The sequence below is a fragment of the Corythoichthys intestinalis genome, chromosome 22, assembly GCF_030265065.1.
Source record: "Corythoichthys intestinalis isolate RoL2023-P3 chromosome 22, ASM3026506v1, whole genome shotgun sequence".
Lineage (NCBI taxonomy): Eukaryota > Metazoa > Chordata > Actinopteri > Syngnathiformes > Syngnathidae > Corythoichthys > Corythoichthys intestinalis.
Window position 1 is genome coordinate 31,361,326 of NC_080416.1, and position 24,286 is coordinate 31,385,611.

Genomic DNA, 24,286 nt, shown 5'->3' on the forward strand with positions numbered 1-24,286 from the left:
ACATTTCTTACAGTGGCTGCTACTGGCTGGGGGGAAAAGAAAAAAAAAAAAAAAAAAATTAGTGGTGTGTTCCCCACTTCCACAACATTGATGTCTTTTTACATTTCTTACAGTGGCTGCTACTGGCTGGGGGGGGGGGGATTCTAATATCCCTGATATCTAATGTGTGTGTGTTTGTTTGTTGGGGGGGGGGGGGGGTTGTCATCAGCCAATCAAATAAGCATTTGGACCGGTACATTCAACAAGTGAAAAGAGGTAAATGTAAGTCTGAACATAATGAAATTAATTCACTTAATAATGGTGGGGTCATTTACAACAATTAAAACATATGGGAAGACAATTCAAATAACATATAAAAAAAAGTCATTATATAATGCAAATAGGGTTGCTTAAAAGTTGGTGAGGACAATTTGAGCATCCTGAAAAGTTGGTAGTGTTTTGTCCCTACCGTCCCTATGCAAACCTACGCCTTCAAGTTACATACGATGCTAAAGGCGCCCCTTTTCCCCCTCTAAGCACCTGCCCCCCAAATTGTCTGCGCATGCCAATGAGTACACTTACCAACGTGTAGGCGCTTCTCATGCCTGTAAGACAAGAAAGAGGGTAAACTCATATATCGCCGTGCTGGTACAACACATTGGAAGCTGCATGATAAACGCTTATGAATCACTACTTGGCAAAATCTACAAAAACAAGGAATTCATAACTTGGAAAAAGATTTCCGTTATTATTTTACTGCTGGATGACCAGAACTGAGCGGGTGAGTCATTTTTAACGTCTCTGCGCGCCTGTTCAGACAGAGAATTTGTTGACATATTTTTTCACATTCAGCGCCATTTGCAGACAGGTGCATCCACCGCCCCTTTTATTGTTTCCGTTCAAAATGCACCGTTTTATAATTTTTTTCCAAACAAAGCATACGTCGAAACAATTTATTTTTTATGTGTGGGGTTTTGTTGTTGTTTATTTGATCATTTGAACCGTGGAGGAGCTTAGGAGCGTATTTCTTTTTCTATCATGCATGTTACAAGTGCGCACATGAGCAGATGTGATGGTGGTTTGTCGTAAATGAAAATTATGAATTTTCTACGATGTCGATAAAATTAGATGGCGCCTTGTGAGTTTATTTAAGCCCCCAAAGTAACAACAATACCTGTGTAATTTAATCATAAATGCTCTTGAGTTTTATTTGTTTCTGTTTAATTGTAATTGTCAATTTCATGTGTGCAACCTAATTCCAGCTAGCTTTTCATTTTAGCAAGTGTTAAACGTGTTTATCAGTATTCACTTGAAATAAAATCTATTGGAAGGCTTTTTAAAAATTATTTCTACAATTTAAATGCAAATTTGGTTTTGGTAAGGTTTGTAAGACAGTTTAATAGGTAGTGTTAAATGTTATCTGAGGACATAAGATGTACTGTGTAAAATATAAATTCAGTAGCCAAACAAAAAAATAAAGGAACACCTCTATCTCATTTTGGACAATTGTGTGTCATCAAATAGGCTAACCATAAATTCATCTCCCAGTCAAATGTAGTTCAGTTATTCACTACTCCAAACAGAATAGTGAATCGATATTTTAGGGCATGAGTGTTGCATTCTAATGAAGAATAGTCAAAGATGTGTCATCAGTGTATCAGTGAATCGTGTTGTTGGCTGTAAAGTGATTGTACAATGATACATTCACAGACATTGTCACCGTTGTCAATGGAAACTGACTTGATATTGTCCAAAAAAACAAAAAATATCTGAAGCATCTCAATGCCCCCTAGTGGCTAATGGCACAGTGCACTTAATGCATGCATGTCCTGAAGCAATGAGAAAATGTCAGTTTAGTGTTGGCTGTTAACAGGGGAAGGTGTGAAAAAGTGTCGTGACACAGTAATGGCTGACACTTAAGCGATTAACTGAAGAGTGATAGCCAATGATGAGAGCATGATATAGGACACTGGAGAGGTCATACAATAACTGTTCCTTCTTGTCATACATGACACCTGTTGTGACTGCCATGTAATCCACACAATCCTTATAATCCACAACAACATGAAGAGTCCAGGTTTTAAAAACCAATGTCACGGATAAACTAAGGAAGATGGCATTGTGTGGATGCAAGGACTGAGGCAGAATTGCAGGGAGCAGATAGAAGGCAAGGCAAATTTATTTATGTAGCACAATTCAACACAAGGCAATTCAAAGTGCTTTACATCACTTTAAGATCATAAAAATCACATTAAATCAGTGGAACGTAAAAACAAAGAATCGAAACAGGAAATAAAATTAGATATACGTAAAAACCGCATTTAATCACGAATGGAATAAGAAAAAAATAAAAATAAAAAATGCTACTATTACTAATAATTGAAATCAGCAATGGAGATAAAGCACAAGAGGAATAGAAAGCAAATAGATTGAAATATATAGACAGTTATGGATATGCTGTGCATACTTCAGACCTTCAGGTAACCTGTTCCAGAGGTGAGGAGCATAATAACTAAATGCTGCCTACCCCTGCTTGGTTCTTGTTCTTGGAACATACAGGAGACCGGTTCCAGATGACCTTAGTTGTCTATATGTTTCATAGGAATCTTAACAAATCAAGCATGTATTTTGGTCCAAGGCCCCTAAGTGTTTTGTAGACGAGCAGTAGTATTTTATAGTCTATCGTTTGACTCAACGGAAGCCAGTGTAACGATTTCAAAACCGGTGTAATGTGGTCCAGTTTCCTTGTATTTGTGAGGAATCTAGCTGCAGCATTCTGTACTAGCTGCTTGACGCTTCCTTGAAGCTTCCTGACAGATTTTTTATCAAGATCTGTAAATAACCCGTTGCAATAGTCCAATATGCTGAAAATGAATGCATGCATAACTTTTTCCATGTCTTGGTGAGTCAGAAGCCCCTTAATTCTGGCTATATTTTTTAGGTGGTAATAAGCAGATTTAGTGACGGACTTTAGATGGCTATCAAATTTTAGGTCTGATTCAATAATTTCGCCAAGATTTCTGACTAGATTCGTAGCTATAAGTGACATTGTGCTAAGGTGCCTGCTTATCTTTGACCGTTCCTTTTTTGGCCCGCAAATGATCACTTCTGTCTTCTCCACATTTAACTGGAGAAAATTCTGGCACATCCATTCATTGATTTGATGAATGCATTTACTCAAAAGAAAAGGAAGGGGAGCAATATTTATATATTTTGTCCAGCTCAGGCGGAATGATGCGGAGACTCCAGGGTGTCTGTATTATATATTTTGTCAAGCTCAGGCGGAATGATGCGGAGACTCCAGGGTGTCTGGGTAGAAAAAATATTTTTCATAGCTAATCTGTACCCACATATTAGTTACTGTATCTGTAACCTCTGTTGAGTTATCTGTACCCAGTGATAGACAATAAGGGTAATTTGGAAGTTCACTGGCACTATCAAAACCACTGTCCCAGGTAAACACGTCAATTATTGATCCCTGTACTCACAAAAAAGAACAATTTGCTTGAATAACATTTATTTTATTGAGGAAGATTTAATTAAAATTGCAGCAAAACAGTGCAAAAACATGAAACAAGTGCAAATAATCCTATTCCAATTCCATAATCACATCCATAATGATTCCATTATCACTCCTGTACAGCTAACATTTTTTCTTGGGAGCTCCAGGGGGAGGCGGGCCCGTGGGAAATCCCCGTGACTGGGCGAAGCTTTTCTGGATTCCCCTGTAAGCCCTCTGGAAGTTTCCCCCAGCTCAGTTGTCGTGGCAACAACTTAGAAATCACATTGATGACTATGCAGTTATGGCTAACGATTTTCAAGCTAGACCGTCGTTATGACGATATTCTCTGTAGTCACGCGGATGAATTATCGTATGTTGTGTTCATACCATCAGTTTCATACTCGTTAACTTTTCTCTAACTTACTCGTCTGCATATGTGGGCATTGATCTGCACACCTCAAAGTAAACTTTGTCCCATCGTAGCCGAGCTAACTGAAGTGGTCTCGGCACTTGGGCTAAAACTTTCTCTCCCTTTTCTTTTCATATTGGATTTTGCTTTCCCTCAACTCCTCCGGTGACTTTCTCTTTCTTGAGTGCTCTTTCCCCCCCCGGTGCTTGGCCAGGTGCTAGGGGTTTCAGAAACATGATGTCTTGTAACATAATGTTAGGTGGGTACTGAGATACTGATAATCAATCAGCAGCAGTAATTAGGTTGCGCCGTTTACGCCAGAGCGAGTGAGTGAACAAGGTGTGTTCACATCGCGCGGAGAGCAATGGCTGACTGCATAGACTGTAAGGTTGTCTTTAATTGTGATAACGTAACGTCATGAAAACATGGAACCACTGGGAATTAATGTGATCTAAGATTTTTTTATTTCATTGACACGTTATCTTTTGGCCCCACCGGGCCAATAAAGTTAAAGAATTCTGGATGCCCTGAAGGTTTTAAAAGTACGTCCAGCCCACCGGGCCATTTAGATTGTCAACCCCTGGTACCTACTGTTTAGGTATCTGTACCCACAGTTTACTAAAGTGTACCCACAGTTTAGTAATACGTCCAACTGTTTGGTAATCTGTACTCACAGATTACTGAACTATACTAACAGTTTAGTAATCTGTACCCACAGTTCACTAAACTGTACTCACAAATTAGTAGTGAAATTGACATTGTTCAGGGCTACCAAAGAAAATGTGCACCCATGTGCTGCTGCTTGCTTGGTCCGTTGACATTAGGAGTTCCCACCAAATGTAATTGGTGACTACTGTTTCTGGATAATTGCTAAACTGTGGGTAGTGATTACTAAACTGGGCCCACAGTGCGAACATTACGGGTGTTAAAAAAAATGAATTCTGAGATATATTGCGATATTACTCCAAGCAATTCTCATATTTATTCAAAATCAGTCTGTATCAGTCCTTACACACGTGTTTTTGGTGGAAATTAACAATTCAGTGGCTGCACTTCTACTCCCGTCCAGTAGTTAGCAGCGCGCAGCAGTATTGCCTGGCAGTCTGCTGAAGTAACAACAACATTAGGACAATTCGACATTTGTGTACGTCACCCTCTATTGGTGGCTCCGATTCTTCCTTTTATTAGGAATAAATTGCTATAAATGTACTAATGTCCATTTTGATTTGTTTTTCCTAAAGTGATATACATAGCAATAATTGTCTTCAAGTGTAGTTACTGCATTAATCGGGATCGAATCAAGTCATGACCTGTGAATCGTGATACGAATCGTATCGCCACATATGAGGCACACACCCCTAGCGTACATATTACTAAACTGTGAGTACGGATTGGTCAACTGTGGGTACAGTTTATTTATTATTACTAAACTTTAGTTCAGTTTAGTTATTACTAAATTTATTGATCCATGGGTATAAACTGTAGGTACAGATGCCTAAACCATGGGTACAGATTACTAAAATGTGCCACCACATTACTAAATTGTGGGTACAGATTTTCTATGAAATAAATGGGGGGCTTCGCAGCATGATAAAAGTTTTTGTGTTGGTATCGTTTCTGTTCTGGGTGGGTGTCGCTTGCACACATGGGCCGGTCACGGCAGTTGGTTGTGCGTATTGCATGTGTGGTGGTGGGCCGTTTTCCCACCTCACTCTTGAGCAGGTCTCGGTGAGTCTGGGGGAGATAGTTGCCAGATTAGGCGGGGTCCCACCCAAATGGGCTATTTTCAAAGACTTCAAATGCATTGGACAGGTTGATAAAATTTGGAGAAGGAAGTGTTTTGATTAGTTTTAACAGTTAAACTTGTATGTCTTAATATGGGTTCCCCACCTTATGGAACACTTCCCCTATAAATAACATTCACACATAAATATATTTGGAAAAATCATTGGACAACATGTAAAAAATTGAGTTATTGATCGAGTTCAGCCAAGCATGGGAGATAGTATTGCAGAGTATACAGACCTATAAAGTAGACTTTATTTTCCTGATAGCAAGCGAGTGTGCAATCCAAATTATTTTTAAGCAGTTGTTTTATGCTAAAATTAGTAAGAGTCTCTATATTTATTTCTTGTTTTGATTTTGAAGAGACTAAGGTGAGCAAAAGTGTGAAGAGTTGTCGGAGATGAGTGCCTTTGTAGTTCAAGTAGCTTCAATGTTGACGATTGTTTTTCTGACTTCAATAAAATCATTTGCATGAAAATCAGCCATTTGTATTTGTCTGCATATAAACAGGTCTTATGAAAATACACGTTATTTTGATGATTTAGATTAATGGCCACTTTTTTTGTAATAAGATTTTGAGGTAATGATCAGTACAAAAAAATAATTGCGGAGATGATATATATGATTCTTTCATTTCTTCTTCGCTGACAGAGTGCAACATTTGTATCTCCATGTCAAATATTTTGATGAGAAAGAATTCAGTAAAATAATTCTAAGTGGAAAGCCACCATTAATTTGTTGTCCTAATTGCGAATTAGATTTCTTGAAGAGTGATTCATGTTATGGAGATTACTTTAAACGGCGTACCGCACGCTACACGTCACTTCCGCTTATTGATATTTATGGCGTTAGCAACTGTTGCTAAGGGGGGACACGTTTCCGTTGGTCCCCAATAGATATTGAATGGAAATACTGTACGATGGAGATATTTACAGTGGTAAACCTACCAATTCTTTCAGAAAATGATGTCCCTGGTGCCAAATTAACTGGTAAAAATGTGGAAGAACATACAAATGTTCAGTTAAAGAGATGGTTTAAGTGTCAAAGGCTAAAAAAGACGGAAAAAAGAAACGAGCCGACCTAAGCTTAGCCTTAGCTTTTTTTATCCACACCTTTTTCCTTACGCCACTGACTATGACGTTCTCCTGTTTCAACAAGCTATCCTTTACCCCCATATGCCCTGTCTTTCTTATATATTATATGTTCTGGTTGTCTTAGGTCTCTGACCATTCTTGGGGGTAATTTATATTGTTAGTTTTGTGTAACGATCGCAAATGCTACTCAGTGACAGCGAACGAACACTTTTAATTTTTTCATTAATAACAAATCTTAATTCTATTAATATATTTATTTATACTTCCCCTTACTAAGGTTGTTTCTTTATAACAGAGAAGGTTACAACGGTGGAAGTCAGATACCACTTTAATTTTTTTCAGGTCATTTATTGTCAGACAGAAGCAGCACGGCAAAACGCCATGCTAAAAAATAAGTAAAATATCAAAATGACTTACCTCTTCGGGGGACGCTGTGGCAGGCAATGGGATGGGATTGACATTTGTAGCACCAAGGTTATAGATTTGCTCATGCCAATAATCGAGATATTGTTTTAGAATGGTGTCAATGTTTACAAATAAAAAAAAGAACCAACAAATTACTACCAAAATCTTCCACCATACTAGTGTCTCATCTAACTCTATGCCAGCCATTGACGGCACTCGACGCCCAATCCATTAAGACAGGGCGAATGTTCATTCGAAACCACAGCATCCGATTTTCGGGGCATCTATAGGTCACTTTCTGTTGAGTTTTAGTCACTTGCAATTCATTCCCGGGTCGCTTCCTGTTCTGTAACCCAATCAAGAGGAAGTGACCCTGAAATGCCCCAAAATCAATAGGAAGTGACTGTAAAATCAACAGGTAATGACCTGAAATGGCCCAAAAAATGACCTTGTTGCTTGGCATTGGCTGCCACTGACGGCCATAGAGGTGGGAGGGGCCGGTTTGAAGTGGGAGGGGTTAAGGGGTTAATTAGCTGCCAGCCCTGCCAGTTCAAATGGATTGGGCGTCTACTGGTGATAAACTTACAGCAGAAGGATGAAAATAGCTTGTTTTTCTGTTTATTTTGTAGAATGATTTCCTGACCAATGTATTGATAATCGTTGTATCACCATATCGTGAGCTTTGTATTGCAAATCGTATCCTATCGTGAGGTACCAAGAGGTTCCCACTCCTAACTATGACCCTCAACAAAATTTTTACTGCGTATGAAGGTGAATGGCTTCACATTGCTGGCATTAAACTGGCCTTTTGGACGTCCGCACAAGCTGATACATTTTTAGTTTGGTTTCGGGAAACGTATGAATAAAACATCTTTCATATGTGGACGGTCGTAATGTCTAGAGTGGTTTCTACAAGTTCCATAGTAGCAGTGTTTGATCGGCATGTTCGTTTTTGAAAGATTACCAGAGAAAACTAGCAGAAATATAATGGTTTGTATGCGAGGGCGTGTCTATAATGTCTCACTTCCGCTTTATGATGTGACGTCACGGTCTAAAAATAGCATTCGTGCGGTACGCTATTAGTGTACTTGTTCCGTCAAAGTTTAAAAGTGAGGGGCGCTATTGCAATTAGTGTACAAAATGTTATTTTGATGTGTTGGTGGCTGGCAAAGTGTGAAATTCTGGGATTGTTGCAGGAGTCCTTGTGGTTGTCAGTTGAATATATACAGTATAATAGGGATGTCCCGATGCTGATTTTCTGACTTAAGTTCTGATCCAATCCGATTTTTTTTTCAAGATATTTTGTCAATATCGATGCGATACTTTTATTTTACGACCAGTAAAAATGACGCAAAAAAACAACTGTGTAACCAGTAAATGACAAATTATATTTTTTGTATTAAAGTCCTGCTGGTACCTCCTCTGTTTACCAATATTACACCATATGCTGTTTCTATCATTCGTTTATAAAGAGCAGTAGTCCAAGCATTTTCAAGGACTTTGCACAAAATTCAAGCATTTTTCAAACCTTGAAAACGCAACAGTAAAATCCAAGCATTTTCAAGGATTTAAAGGACCCTTACGAACACTGAACAATATATGAACGATATTGAATGTTATTGAAGAAGTCCTCGTACTTCTGTTTGATGACCTTCGGTTATCTCAGTATATTATAAAATGTAAAAACAACAAAAGACTGTCATAACTTTGAGAAATAAAACTCTGATTACGCATTAACGGAGTCTTACTACTTGGAATATGTGATTAGGCTCATATTAGTGTCCTGCTTTATACGTATGTCTTTTCTTAATGTCCCTTGTTGCTGCAAAAAAAGAAAGAAAAAAGAAAAAAAACACAAGCAGAGGTAATCCTTTACTGCACTGAGGTTTATGAGCTATGCTGAAGTCTTACATAATATGGTGACTTCATATATTTCATGTACAGAATGATGGAGAAAAAGTTTATTTTAAACCTTTTGGCAGGGGCGTCACTAGACTTAATACAATACTGGGAAACAGCTGGGTACTGGTGAGCGAACAAAACAAAAAATTTTAGCACTTACAGTGGTAGAAAAAGTATCTGAACCTTTTGGAATTTCTAACATTTCTGCATAAAATCACCATCAAATGTGATATGATCTTTGTCAAAATCACACAGATGTAAAAACAGTATCTGCTTTAACTAAAACCACGCAAACATTTATAGGTTTTCATATTTTAATGAGGATAGCATGCAAACAATGGCAGAAGGGGGGAAAAAATCAGTCAGTGAACCCTCTGCCTAAGAAGACTTAAAGAGAAATTGAAACCATTTTTTACCAATTAATTTAAGTCAGGTGTGTGCCCAATCACTGATGAGTGGTTTAAAGCTGCCCTGCCCATTATGAGACACACACCTGGTAAGAATTGTCTTGATGAGAAGCATTGTCTGATGTGCATCATGGGTCGTTCAAAAGAGCTGAATGAAGACCTGCGATCAAGGATTGTTGATTTGTATAAAGCTGGGAAAGGATACAAAACCATCTTTAAAACTCTGGATGTTCATCAATCGACAATCAGATAAGTTGTCTACAAATGGAGAGAGTTTGTCACTGTTTTTTCTCTCCCAAGGAGTGGCCGTCCACCAAAGATGATGCCTAGAGTTCAGTGCAGAATACTCAGAGAGGTAAAAAAGAACCCCAGAGTGTCTGTTAAAGATTTGCAGAAATCACTGGCACAGTCCAATATCTCTGTGCACTCCTCATCTACATGTAAAACTATGGCCAAGAACGGTGTTCATTGGAGGACTCCACGGAGGAAGCCACTGCTGTCTAAGAAATACATTGTTGCCAGTTTCATTTCGCAAAAAGTTGAATTTTTGGGGATTAACACACAACGTCATGTGCGGAGGAAAAATGGAAAAGCTCACCAAAATCAAAGTCTCATCCCCACCGTGTAGCATGATGGAGGGATTGTCATGATTTGGGGCTGTTTTGCTACCTCAGGGCCTGGACAAATTGCAGTCATTCATGGGAGAATTAAATCAAAAGTTTATCAGAATATTTTGCAGGAAAACCTGAGGCCGTCTTTCATACAGTTGAAGCTAAAAAGAGGATGGATGCTGCAACAACACAATGATCTAAAACACAGAAGTAAATCAACTTCAGAAGAACAAAATACACGTTCTGCAGTGGCCAAGTCAAAGTCCAGACTTTAACCACATTGAGATGCTGTGGCATGACCTAAAGACAGCGATTCATGCCAGACATCCCAGGAATCTGACTGAACTACAGCAGTTTTGTAGAGAAGAATGGGCCAAGATTAGTCCTGATCGATGTGCCAGACTGATTTGCAGCTCCAGGAAGCATCTGGTTGAAGTTATTGCTGCCAAAGGGTGAACCATAAAATATTAAATGTGATGGTTCACTTACTTATTTTCCCCCCTTTTGTCATCGTTTGCATACTATCCTCATTAAAATATGAAAACCTATAAATGTTTGGGTGGTATTAGTTCAAGCAGACACTGTTTTTTTCATCTGTGTGGTTTTGAAAAAGATCAGATCACATTTGATGGTGATTTTATGCAGAGATGTGAGAGATTTCAAAAGGTTCAGATACTTTTTCATACCCCTGTATCTACTGTATAATAAAAAGTCAGAAATAGCGCTTCAACTATATTTAATCCAACCAAAACACAAGTTTCTGTAAAAAAGTGGTGTTTTTTTTTTTTTAAGCCATCAGCATTCAAAATGAAAATTGGGACACCCCTTGTTGAGTGTCCGTTCACCTCTGCTCATGCTCATCAACTTCCATCTCTCCTATACCTATTCGTACACTCTGCTGCTCTATGTTGTCTGGACTGAAATGGGGATATAACACTGTAACTGTTATGCAGTTAGTCAGTGTTTGTCAACTGGTATGTTGTGACCTAAAAATGGTTTATGTTGCCTAGGTGGGTTACCTAACTTATCTCTGTCATTCCTCCTTGCTGGTTTATCCCTGCTGCAAGTAAATAACTTTTTAATATCCATTTGCAAGAGTAATGCTGTTTGAGTCATATAGAAATAAAACATAATCCATCTTTCTGCAGATTACAGGGACTGCAGTAACAAATAAAATGCTTGTAAAACTGCTCGAAATTATGATGAGCACATATACGAAATTGTTAGAGGTTATAGCCCAAAGAAAGGCAACTAATTCATCCAAATTGATTCTATTAATTTGGTCATATAAAAAAATAGCAATAAATAGCATCAGTATTGACACAGTTCAAATACCGCATATCATATTAACACAATATTAGACAAAACTCTTGAGTGAGAGCCTCTCACTCAAATTGCATACAATTGTCTTTGTATTCATAACCAGTTAGCTAAAAGCCGGCAGCTAATCTGCTACTTCAATTTGCGACCAGAGTAGTTTCCTGCAGTTAAATGCCTGATAAGTAAAGAGCAAAGTTCCTCCATTTAAATTCACAATTCATGGGAACAGGCCAAACAAGCATTAACACAGAGGTAAAAATGAACAAGAAGGATGGGCAGTTTATCTGGTACTAACCTATGAGGGGCCGTACAAGACATTTTTCATTCTGGCCCTCTCACACACATACATTCTCCTTTCACATACATATATATTCACTCTCACACACATACATTCTCCTCTCACATGCATACATTCTCCTTTCACATCCATACATTTTTACTTTCACATTCATACATTTTTACTTTCACATTCATACATTTTCACTCTCACATTCATACATTTTCACTCTCACATTCATACATTTTTACTTTCACATTTATACATTTTCACTCTCACATTCATACATTTTCACTCTCAGATGCATACATTTTCACTCTCACATTCATACATTTTTACTTTCACATTTATACATTTTTACTTTCACATTCATACATTTTTACTTTTACATTTATACATTTTCAGTCTTACATTCATACATTTTTACTTTCACATTTATACATTTTTACTTTCACGTTTATACATTTTCTCTCTCACGTTTATACATTTTCACTCTTATATTCATACATGTTTACTCTCACATTCACACATTTTTAGTCTGTGAAATGTGTGTTTGTATAAATAAAATATATGTGTATAAGAGTGAATATATATGTATGTGAGGAAAGTATGTATGAACGTGAGAGGAGAATGTATGTATGTATGAGTGAAAGTATAGTGAAAACGGAAGGAGTCTAGTTGAAACGGAAGCCAGCTCTGATTGGCTAGCTCTGACTGGTAAGCTCTGATTGGCTGAGAACCTGACGCGGGTTACTGTTCATAAAATAACAAGGAAGAGGACGCACAATCACTTCGGCAATAGTGACGTGATCTGTCGTTCATTTGAGTAAACAAATCCATTCCGGTTCGTTCAGTAAAAAGATTCGTTCAAACGAATCGTTCAACGAATCGTTCGCCCCCCTCATGTCCCTCCCCGCCCCAATGAATCGTTCGGTTAGTGAACGGGAAGTGACGTTGCCGAACGAATCACCAAAGACCGCTTCGCAGTATAACTGAACGGGAAGTGACATTGCTTGGTCCCTCCCTCTCTTGCACATTGACCACTCGTCGTAGTTTCAGAAATGAGTGACAGGCGATATCATTCTGCTTTCACAGACAGCCTCGTCTCCCTCCCGCTGCTGCAAAAGCGAGGGAGAACTTCTGCGTCGTCTGTCCTAGTTCTATGGGCTCAAAGTCATGGCTCGTGCTTGCATTTCGATTTAGGACACGGTTAAACATTTTCCTTTTGAGGGGGAAGTGGGGGTTTGGGGTCGGGGGCACACGGACTTTCTTTAGCATGATCTTGCTCACATATACAATGCTGCTGCAGTGCTGCTGCAGTGCTACTACCAGCCAACGCGGCATGCTTGCTGTCACGAAAATAAAAATAAATCGAAAGTTTAATTTCTAAATATGGAACGACCAACACATCATATTTACCTCTCGCTCTGTTGTATTTTTGTTTTTTATTATTAAGATGATCGTATTGAATTTTTGCACTGGTATTAATAAATAAAAGAATCCGGTCAGCTCCCCTGTCGTCCCCGCATCTCAGATCGTTAAATGCTGACGAGAAATAATTGTTTGCTTTTTATGATGTCGCCTTTCTACTCTCATTAGTCTGTTAAGAAAAATGTAGACATATTGCGACATCTCCCGTGTCTGCGCGCTTTGTTTTTGGGCGCTTGAGTAGCACATGATGGACGGATTGACATAATTTGTCAAACCAACCGACACCCTCTGACACGAAAAAAAAATAAAACACTCGGGAAAAATTGACATGTATATACAGTTTCATTGCAAATCAGTATTATGGTGATCATACTAAATATTCTTTTTTTTTCTGTACACATATGAGGTAAATATCGCTGCCATGAAGCCTCCATATAGTGACAGTTCTCTGCCCGCTTCACTGCCGTCACGCGACCGCAGCTCAGCTTTTGCTTGCCTCGTAGCTACGCGTGTTTTAAATTACTGTAAATTTGATAGTATATAGTCATAGGTACAGTCTCGAGTCTGTTGAGAAAAGTAGAACACTAAACCATGCTCGCTAGATTTGTGTGGTGTTTTTGTCTGTTTGAGCAGCATTTGATAGGCTCCAAGTTAACAAATATGTGACAAAGTCATTTCCTTTCATTTTATGAATCGTACACCGCATAGTCATTACTGGAAAGTCAAGTTAGCAGCAAGCTAGGTCAGGAACCGGAGGACCGAATCACTGAACGGGAAGTGACAAAACTCAGTCTTTCCCCCCTGCCTGCATGCTGGCTACTTATTGGCCACACGTGGAAATGAGTGACAGACGCCTTGATTCTGTTTCCGCTCCCTCCCCTGCCCGCGATGAAGCTGGCGTCTGATTGGTCGTGTGCGATGTCAGAAGACGCTGCCGCTTGCTCAACGCCCTCCCAAGCAGCGAACAAGCGCCACCAACTTCATAGAACGAATCAGTGCAGATGGTGATTAGTTCGGTCTCGTTCACCCAAACAATTCGTTCAAAAAGAACGAATCGTTCGCGACCGATACAACACTATTCGGCAAGCAGTTGGACTTTTGCAAAACATTTTGTCGACCCCAGAAACTAACTTCTTTGGCTTCCTGTCTCGAGCGGCGGCAAAGGACACAATCAACTGCACCCAACAGTGCTAATTATGACGCAGTTGAAAGTGAGATGAGAGACATTTTTAGACCGAGCAACTCTCGAACCTCTTCAACTGTCCAAGCGGGAGCTAATATGACCCGCTCCCAGACTACTGCGGTCAAGCCACCCTCCACTCGTAAAAACGAAGTCAAGCTACCCGCCCCTATTTTGGATCATTGTTTGCATTGTGTGCATTATGGTACTGCAACGCGCTGGCTTCATAATGGAACGCGGTGGCTTCACAGCGCTAGTCCCTTTATTGAAAAAAATAAATATGAATAAATAAAAAACGGGAAGCCATCCAAGAACGGGTCCACTTGAGAGAGGCACTCGAGCACCCCGAGACCCAAACTAAAGTATTATGATATAAAAAAAATTTTAGGAATTCCGAGTAATACTACTTAGAAAATTGCTAGTTATTTCTGTCATTTACCCTTATTTCAAATTTTAATTTAAAAATATCTGGCTGATATCCCGGGACAGGTCCACTTCTGAGGTATACTAGACGACCCTAAGACTCGAACTAAAGTACTCTGATAAAATTCGGATGTATCATTTCAAAATAAAAGTACTTTGAAAATTGCCCATTTTTGCTGTTATTTCGCCCGATTTCAAAAACTGATTTTAAAAAAATGTGGTTGATATCCTGGGACGGTTCCACTTCTGAGGTATACTAGACGACCCCAAGACTCGAACTAAAGTACTCTGATAAAATTCTGATGTATCATTTCAAAATAAAAGTACTTTGAAAATTGCCGATTTTAGCTGTCATTTCGCCTGATTTCAAAAATTGATTAAAAAAAATCTGGCCTTTCAATCACTTAGCTTATAGTCTTATAGACACCCCCACCCCCATTCTCCTCTTTCACTGGCCAATTGGCCCCCACATGGTGTAAACCGGAAATACATCTCGCTGACGATAGCACCAGCATATTAGTAACTAGTTTAGATGTTCAATGTATTTCTTGTTGTTGTTTATGTGTTTCTTTTCTTTCTTCTCTTGTATTTCTTTTCTTCTGTCCCCCCATAATCCCTTCCTGTTCGCTGCTTTGTCATAATAAAAAGGTATTTTGAAGGATCACAATGGGAGTATGTCAGACTCTCCATGTGAAACATTAAAACTGTTCAGAATCCGGGCACTTAGACTTCCATTCTCTGTGTCAAACAGCTGAACAGGACAGGTTTAAAAAAAAAAAAAAAAAAAATCTGGCTGATATCCCGGGACGGTTCCACTTCTGGGCTATACTAGACTACCCCAAGTATTGAATTAAAGTACTCTGATAAAATTCTGATGCATTATTTCAAAATAAAAGTACTTTGAAAATTGCCTATTTTAGCTGTCATTTCGCCTGATTTCAAAAATTGATTTTAAAAAATCTGGCTGATATCCCGGGACGGTTCCACTTCTTCTTGAACTAAAATACTCTGATAAAATTCTGATGTATTATTTCAAAATAAAAGTACTTTGAAAAATACGTTAAAGTAAAAATGTATAAATGTGAAAGTAAAAATGTATGAATGTGAAAGTAAAAATGTATGAATGTGAGAGTGAAAATGTATAAATGTGAAAGTAAAAATGTATAAATGTGAAAGTAAAAATGTATGAATGTGAAAGTAAAAATGTATGAATGTGAGAGTGAAAATGTATGAATGTGAGAGTGAAAATGTATGAATGTGAAAGTAAAAATGTATGAATGTGAAAGTAAAAATGTATGGATGTGAGAGTGAAAATGTATGAATGTGAGAGTGAAAATGTATGAATGTGAAAGTAAAAATGTATGAATGTGAAAGTAAAAATGTATGGATGTGAAAGGAGAATGTATGCATGTGAGAGGAGAATGTATGTGTGTGAGGGTGAATATATATGTATGTGAAAGGAGAATGTATGCGTGTGAGAGGGCCAGAATGAAAAATGTCTTGTACGGCCCCTCATACTAACCTGTAAAGCAGGTGGGAAGATGCAATTTGCACTGTCGACTGTATGATTGGCACGCACACTGTAATATTGTTGCTGCGTTCATGTCTTGTTGGAGTAATCGGGAAAAAAAAGTCTGTGTTACATGGTATCTATAAAAAGCGCCAAACAGTCAATCAACTTGTGATGTATCGTTGGAGCTTTAAAATAGGCTACTCGTCTTTGCAACCATGTTTTTATCCCACATTACTGCTTTACAACACATCAGATCGATTTTCCAACTTGGGAACTCAGATCTCCTGACATACATGAATGCAGTCTACCTCCCGAAGGTGCTTTGCGGAAGTGTCAACTCAGATGCCAATCGTGCATAAATTATCATATTAAGGAGCCACGTGCAGATTGTGCATATGGAGTGAATGGAGTAAAGTCATGTGAAAAAAATAGGACACCCTATGGAAGCCTGTGTGTTTTCTAACATACTTGGTCATATGGATACTTGACATCAGTTTTCTCAAGATATTCAAGTAATACAACTAAGAACTAGGACAATTAAAACTGAAGGAGAGGATTTAAAAAAAAAAAAGCTTTCTGTAAAATGTCATTTTAAATAAATGCCATTTCTGTTGAGGAATAACACCCACACATTCAATCCCACTTAAAATGGCTAAAATCACACACAGGGGTATCACACCAGGTGCACATGATTAGAACATCATTACACAGTGTTTTGAAGGAGGCTTGCCTTATTTAACCTTACATTTAGTTTGATGTGCCCCTGACTGTTTAAGTGAGAGAAAACACCATGGTGAGAACAAAGTCGCTGTCTGAGGCCTTCAGAAAGAAGATTGCAGATGCTTAGTCTGGTAAGGGATTTCATAAGACCTCAAAAGAATATAAAATCAGCCATTCCACTGTCCGGAAAATAGTCTACAAGTGGAGAACATTCAAAACAACTGCCAACCTACCCAGGTCTGGGCGCCCAAGCAAGTTCACACCGAGAGCAGACCGCAAGATGCTAAAAGAAGTGTCCAAAAACCAAATAATGTCATCAAAGGACCTATAGCTCTTGCTACTGTTAATGTGAAAGTGCATGCCTCGACAACAGGGGTGTCCAAACTTTTTGCAAAGGGGGCCAGATTTGGTGTGGTAAAAATGCGGGGGGCCGATCTTGGCTGACGTCTTTTATGTAGAACAATATATTTAAGCAAATTTTAGCAAGCCATTCTGTGCGTTACATTTGCTTTATTATTATTATTTTTTTTATTAATAATTTCAACAATCTCGCAACTAGCCTTTGTGGCGTTCTCTTTCGACTCGGGCTGTTGCGAAATACTGCTGCTGTGAAATTAAACTAGCTTCAAGTTCATTCAATTTCTCGCTACGTATCTTGCCTGTAATCTTGTCGTACATGTCAGCGTGTCTTGTTTAATAATATCGCCTCACATTGAACTCTTTAAAAACAGCAACTGTCTCTTTGCAAATAAGGCAGACAGTTGCGTATTTTAGTGAAGAAATAAGTCCAATTTCCACCTATCCTTGAAGCGCCAGCCGTCGCAGTCAACTTTCTTTTTTTGTTGATTGTCGCCATTTTAGAAAATTGGGAGTAAAGGGTCACACGGGGTAATGTTGCTTAGAGTTTTCGTTGGTAAATGAGGAGCAGCATTTAGTGTGTAACATACTTCATATGCTGGTACCAGTACTGCTGACCAATTTATTAAGTCTGTGTGTGGGCCAGACGTTATTGATTTTATGACAGAGGCTGGGGGGCCGGATGAAATTTGACCACAGGCCGCATTTGGCCCCCGGGCCGGACTTTGGACATGCCTGCTCTACAATAAGAAAGAGACTTCAAAAGTTTAACCTTCATGGGAGGTGTGCGAGGAGGAAACCTTTGCTCTTCAAGAAGAACATAAAGGCCAGACTGAAGTTAGCCAGCGTGAATGTAGACAAAGACCAGAACTTTTGGAACAATGTTCTTTGGACAGATCAATCTAAAATGGAATTATTTGGACACCAGAACAGAGGACATGTTTGGCGTAAACCCAATACAGCACTCCAGGAAAAGAAGCTCATACCAACTGTGAAGCATGGAGGTGGAAGTGTCATGGTTTGGGGATGCTTTGCTAAAGCAGGACGTGGCCAGCTCACCATCATAAAATCCACCAAGAATTCTATCATGTATCATAGGGTGCTTGAGGAACATGTGAGATCGTCTGTGAAAAAATTAAAGCTGAAGCGAAACTGGACCCTGCAACATGACAATGACCCAAAACATACCAGTAAATCCACCAAGGACTGGCTGAAAAGGAAGAATTGGAGAGTCCTGGAATGGCCGAGTCAAAGCCCAGATCTTAATCCCATTGAGATGCTGTGGGGTGACTTGAAACAGACTCTACATGCAAGAAACCCATCTAACATTTCACAGCTGAAAGTATTCTGCGTTGAGGACTGGGGTAAACTTTCTTCAGACCGATGTCAAAGACTGGTAGATGGCTACAAAAAACGTCTCACTGAAGTTATTTCAGCCAAAGGGGGTAACACTAGCTATTAGGTGGTAGGGTGTCCTAACTTTTTCCCCAGTTAGAATATACATTTTTGTTGATATATTTGGTTTAATGAGTAAAACAATATTATTTTTTGTTTACCTGCAATTAAATCACTTTCTTTTCCAGAGATAAAGAAAAAAAAAGATCAGACATTGATATGTGAACATTTCTTAATAAAGACCTGAATATTTCATTTTTTTTACATGACTGAACAGATGAAATAGGCGCATTTTGTAGATTGTGCTATATAGATTAAAAAACAAATTCCTAAGTATTATTATTACAGTTTTTTTTTTTCATCTGGTGAAATTAATACTAGGGCACTGCAGATCAATACTGGGGTTAAATATGTCTGGCGACGTCCATGGATTGTTGTCAAATTCCAAACAGTTCTTCCGATGGGATAACAGACATGGCTTCAACTTTATTGGTCACTCTGGAAAGCAAGGGATTGACTCGTACGCATATGTTTTCTTTTTATGAATAAACAATTTACTGTAAGTCAAAGTAATGCGGGTTGATGTTAAACCATCTGTTTCTTCTTTTATCAACTGCTGTCTGGCTCACTGTAACTGTCTGCAATTGCTCTGAATGAACTGCATTTATTGATAGCACAATAGTTGTGTGCCATATTAAATTCCTTATTTCCAATCAATTGAACTATTGTGCTTTTTCACCTCTCGTTTCCTTAACCAAATCTCTGCTTCCTCCGATTTCATCTGGGTCAGGCTAGTTTCTGGATTGTCTCCATAGCTGGTGCCAGCCGAGCATGTGTATGTGTGTGTGTTTGTGTGGGTGGCTGCAGTGGCAGGGAGGACGGCTGTACTCTACATCAGCGCGCGGTGTCCTTTAATCCCACACAGGGCCCGATTAATTTTAAAGCCGCTTTCTGTTTTTAAGCTCACTTTCAGCACTCTGACTCAAGCTAGCATGCAGGCATCAACACTCCTGCTGTACTTACGTGTACTTTGCGTCACAAATGCATTTCTAATAATTCTTTTGAGTCGAAGACTCATTTTGAAAGAATATTTTTTTTAACATCATATGAATTTTTTTATTTATGTGGTCACAAGATGGTTTTGAGTGGGGCTGTAACTAACGATTATTGTTTTTTTTTTTTTCTTTTTTTTTTCTGATAATCGATTAATCTAGATTAATGTCACTTTTTACAGTTACCTTCACAATTTACCTTGAAGTTATTTTAGGCAGGTTGTACCTTATTTTTCGGACTATAAGTCGCAACTGAGTATAAGTCGCAAAAGCCATAAAATGCCCAACAAGGAGGAAAAAACATATATTAGTCGCATTGTAAGTCGCATTTTTGGGGGAAATTTACTCGATAAAATCCAACACATAGAACAGATATGTCATCTTGAAAGTCAATTTAATATAAAAATACAATAGAGAACAACATGCTGAATAAGTGTACAGTATGATGTAACATGATGCATGAACAACAAAATGCGAATATACTGTCCTCACCAGAACGCTACGTTAAGTAACAATTAAGACAAAATTGATGATTATTTCCAACAAAAATAATATAATAATAATATTTTTAATTTAACTTGGAAGTTATTTTAGGCATGTTTTAAGTAACAATGAAGACAAAACATGACTATTTCCGTCAAAAATAATATAATAATATTTTATTACAGCTTCCTGACTTAACTGTAGTCTACAACTGTACTGTTTAAGTACATAAAAGTGGTTGAAGTTTTTAATGAAGTTTCTGAATATAAAACATAAAAATAATTTCTCAGTACACAAATCAGACAAAAGTCCTGTTCTTTCAAATACAAAAAAAAGTGCTGCTGATTGACTAGGGCTGCAACTAACTACTTTAATAATCGATTAATCGGGCGATTAATTAAACAATTAATTGGCTAAATGTAGGGATGGGAATCGAAATCCGATTCCAATTCGGAACCGGTTCCGAGTGTTTCGAGGCCTCGACATCACAATGAAAAAGCCTTAACAATCCCTTTAACGATCCCTAAAGACGCATATTGCGTCGTGACGTGTCTTGTTGTCCAGACGCATCAAACTAGCATGGCGCCAAGAACCACTCGCTTCAAAGTTTGGCTACACTTCACCAGGAAAAAAGGTGAAAATGAAAGGTTACAATAGTTTAGCACGAGGATTGCCGCCGTAAACATAACAATGACAGCACGTAGGTTCGATCGCTCGAAAGTGTGTCTTCACTTCACGAGGAAATATTACAACAAAGCGACTTGCAGTCATTGCGAGATGGAAATAACTGCATCGGGAGGGAATAGACTGCACTGTCCTCACCGAGACGCTAAGGCTCAGTCCTGGCTATACAGCTAGCTAAACTCCCAAATGACTATGCAGAAGACGTTGGTATAATAATTTGCTGACTTTATTCAACCATCACTTGAAACTAAAAATAGAAATGAAACAATTCAATTTCGTCCCCAATAACAAACAGGTTTGCATCAACATAAATCAGCGATGATTAGCTGCTAACACAGTAATAACAAACAGTTAGCATGCGTTTGCTAGCATTAGCACATCGTTTAAACCACTACACAACTGGATTTAAGTGTCCGATCGCGACTGAAAACACACAACAACAACAACACAGAAGATGATACATACAGGCGTTAGCTCTGTAGATGTTTTACAAACATTAACAAAGAACGTAGGCTCGTGGCAGTGTTTCCCTTTCTCACTAACTCGCTCACTCTCTTGGATGCGGCATTTCTTCTTCTTCGCGTGTAAGCGCGCTCTTCTTCACGTGAGCGCGCTCTTCTTCGCATGAGGAAGCGCAAGGGCGCCACAACTTGAGCGTGAAAGCGCCATAAAAACTAAAAGGCATGCATTTCAATATACTGGTAAATAAAAACAGGGGTCCCCAAACTATGGCCTGCGGCTCCATATTTGGTCCGGCCCCCTGAACAATTCCAGAGAGCATTTAGAATTGTTTTTGTTTTTTTTCTCCCTCAGTAGTGTTATTTATTTCCTGGCCTTTTTCAGTGAATAACTCAGAGAGGATTATTTGGTTATTATCTATTTAAATAATAGTGCTATTATTATTTATTATTATTATATTATATTATTATTTTTATTTTATTTACCTTTGTTCCGTGAAGAATTCGCAGAGGGTTATTTGATTGTGGCTTTCTGAAAAACAATAGTTTTTTTTACATTTACGCACTCCTGCAATTGTCACACTTTTTCTGTTACAAACTGACCCTGGCCTCTCATCAGAGAAGGGAAAAGTTATTTGGCCCTCACAGGAAAAAGTTTGGCGACACTGCCAAAGGCAGAACAACGACCTATATGCCAAAATATACCAATATTTTTTATTTCTATTAAAAAAACGTTTCAGTAAAATGTTACACATTCTTGTGCATTTGCCACTTATTGCCACAGTTAACATTGAGGCTTTGGGCCTCTTTTGACCTCGTTGTGAGTTTGTAAGGTTGTGACTTCTGATTAAACAAACTTGATGCCAATCAAAATGTTTGTTCTTCTTTTTCCTGAAATTAGAATCAATAAAGAATCGAATCGTTAAGCAATATCGATAATGGAATCGGAATCGTAAAAATCGTATCAATTCCCATCTCTAGCTAAATGCAAACCTGTCAAGTTGTACGGTTTCGGCGTAATTTGTACATGTGAGCACTGATTTTTAAATGTGTACGCCATACGTTCAAAATCTGTATGTTATTGGTGCATTAGTTTTTTTTTCTTTTCTCCATTCGGATTCTGTCACCGTTTCGGCAATGAGACAATGTGCGCTACTACGTTGGTTGAATGATGTGAGAAAAGTCAGACACGGAGAGAGAAGAGCGAGAGTGGGAAGGAGGGAAGAGTGTTGTGACGCTGTAGCAAACGCGATGCTAGGCTAGGTTGGCTCCAACATTTCCTTACTTTAGCCGACAGCTTACAATCTACGCCTACATATCACATGCATATTGAACTACATGCGAAATGACAGACTCCGCGCCGTGAGTAAAGAGCCGCCATTTTAAAACAGTAGACTTCTCAGAAAGGCTCTGTTGTAGTGAACCTTCTTAGCAAACCTAAGTAACTTTTTATCTAAAATACTCCTAAATCGCAAAATCATGACTTGAATCTATCTTTAAATGATGAAACAGTTTTAAAACCTATACATGTCGAAAGTAGACAGAAGGGAACTAATTCAAAAATGGGAGCAATTTTATTAACTTTAACAGTTGCTTCACAACATTAAATGAGTTCCAAGCATAGCAAAGGTTACTGTTTTTTGTTTTTTTTAATTGGGAAAAACATGAAAAGTAACAGGTAACTGAGTTACTAACGCAAATACTTGTTGGGAGAAGTGATTTGTAACTGTAATTAATTACTTTTTTAAAGTAAGATTAACAACACTGGTCATAAAGATGAAGTCTGCAGGATTAAAAGTGACAAAAGCAGTGATTTTATTCTGCCAATTTGTTGCCGAACACAATTTGCCTGCAACTATTGCTGATCACTTCTCAGAATTAGCAAAAGAAATGTTCCCTGACTCAAAGATTGCATCACTAAGTTAATTTTATCAATTGACCTTTTTAATTCATTATTGGACACACTAACGAAGTACTTCAAGTCAAACTGAATTGCGAGTTTAAGTGCCATGAAGTGCAGCCATCAAAAGACATGATAGAAATTGCCAAAAGTGCTACATACAATTATAACAAAAGTCACTGTTAAATTTTAGTAATCATAATGTAGCTGAAGATATTGATTGTTCTTTGATTCCACCATGTTATATGTGACAATATTATCAATAAATTCATATTATTTTAAAAATGGAGTTTTATTTTTCATATTGCACGCTATATAAAACGTAAGCTTAGTCACCAATTTGTAAGGGCGTAGGTCACTATTTGTAAGATTGCCAGCGGCCTCGGGTTGACAGGTATGCAAATGTCAATTTTTTCAATTACCTTCACAATTTGCCTAGAAGTTCTTTTGGGTTTGTTGTAAGCAGTGTTGGGAGTAACGCCGTTATAAATAACGCCGTTACGTAACGGCGTTATTTTTTCAGTAACGGGGTAATCTAACTAATTACTTTTTCCGCCGTTACAACGCTGTTACCGTTACTGACGGTCAAAAGCGGTGCGTTACTTACTCTGAATAAATTGAAGAAACTACCAGCCGTGTCGAGTCGACACTCTGCTCTGTTGATTTGTCATCCAAGACTTTGGGTGCGTTCAAGTTCGAGAATAGCGCACGTACCTCTGACTCCAAGCCGTTTGTCCCTGCTCATTCAATTAGACAATGCTTTCCAAAGGTTGGTAACGTTTCTGCGTTTGCTACACCTGATGCTAGTCTCGCTCCCATCTCCCACTGTCAGCCAGCAATAATTCTGCTTCCATCTTGAGGACGGCAGACGCTTTGAAGGTGACGTGAATTGTCGGGAAACCAGCCTACCTGAATGCAGCCTCTGCTGCCCCTCGAGAGATGCGATGGAAGTGATTGTGATTGGCTGAGGGTTAGTCATATGTCGTCGTAAGCCAATCA

General features: G+C 38.5%; 1 protein-coding gene across 13 annotated transcripts in view; it reads left to right on the forward strand.

The window, feature by feature from the left end:
• Positions 1–330: 330 nt before the first annotated feature.
• Positions 331–24,286, forward strand: part of epb41a (erythrocyte membrane protein band 4.1a) — a 174,383-nt gene continuing 150,427 nt past the window's right edge. For 6 of the 13 annotated variants that reach the window (XM_057828644.1, XM_057828651.1, XM_057828648.1 and 3 more), the window contains exon 1: positions 333–760. The gene's annotated coding sequence lies outside the window, so the exon portion shown is untranslated. Of the gene's footprint in view, positions 761–24,286 lie in introns of all 13 variants that reach the window. The other 7 variants (XM_057828645.1, XM_057828647.1, XM_057828654.1 and 4 more) reach the window with 3 other exon arrangements.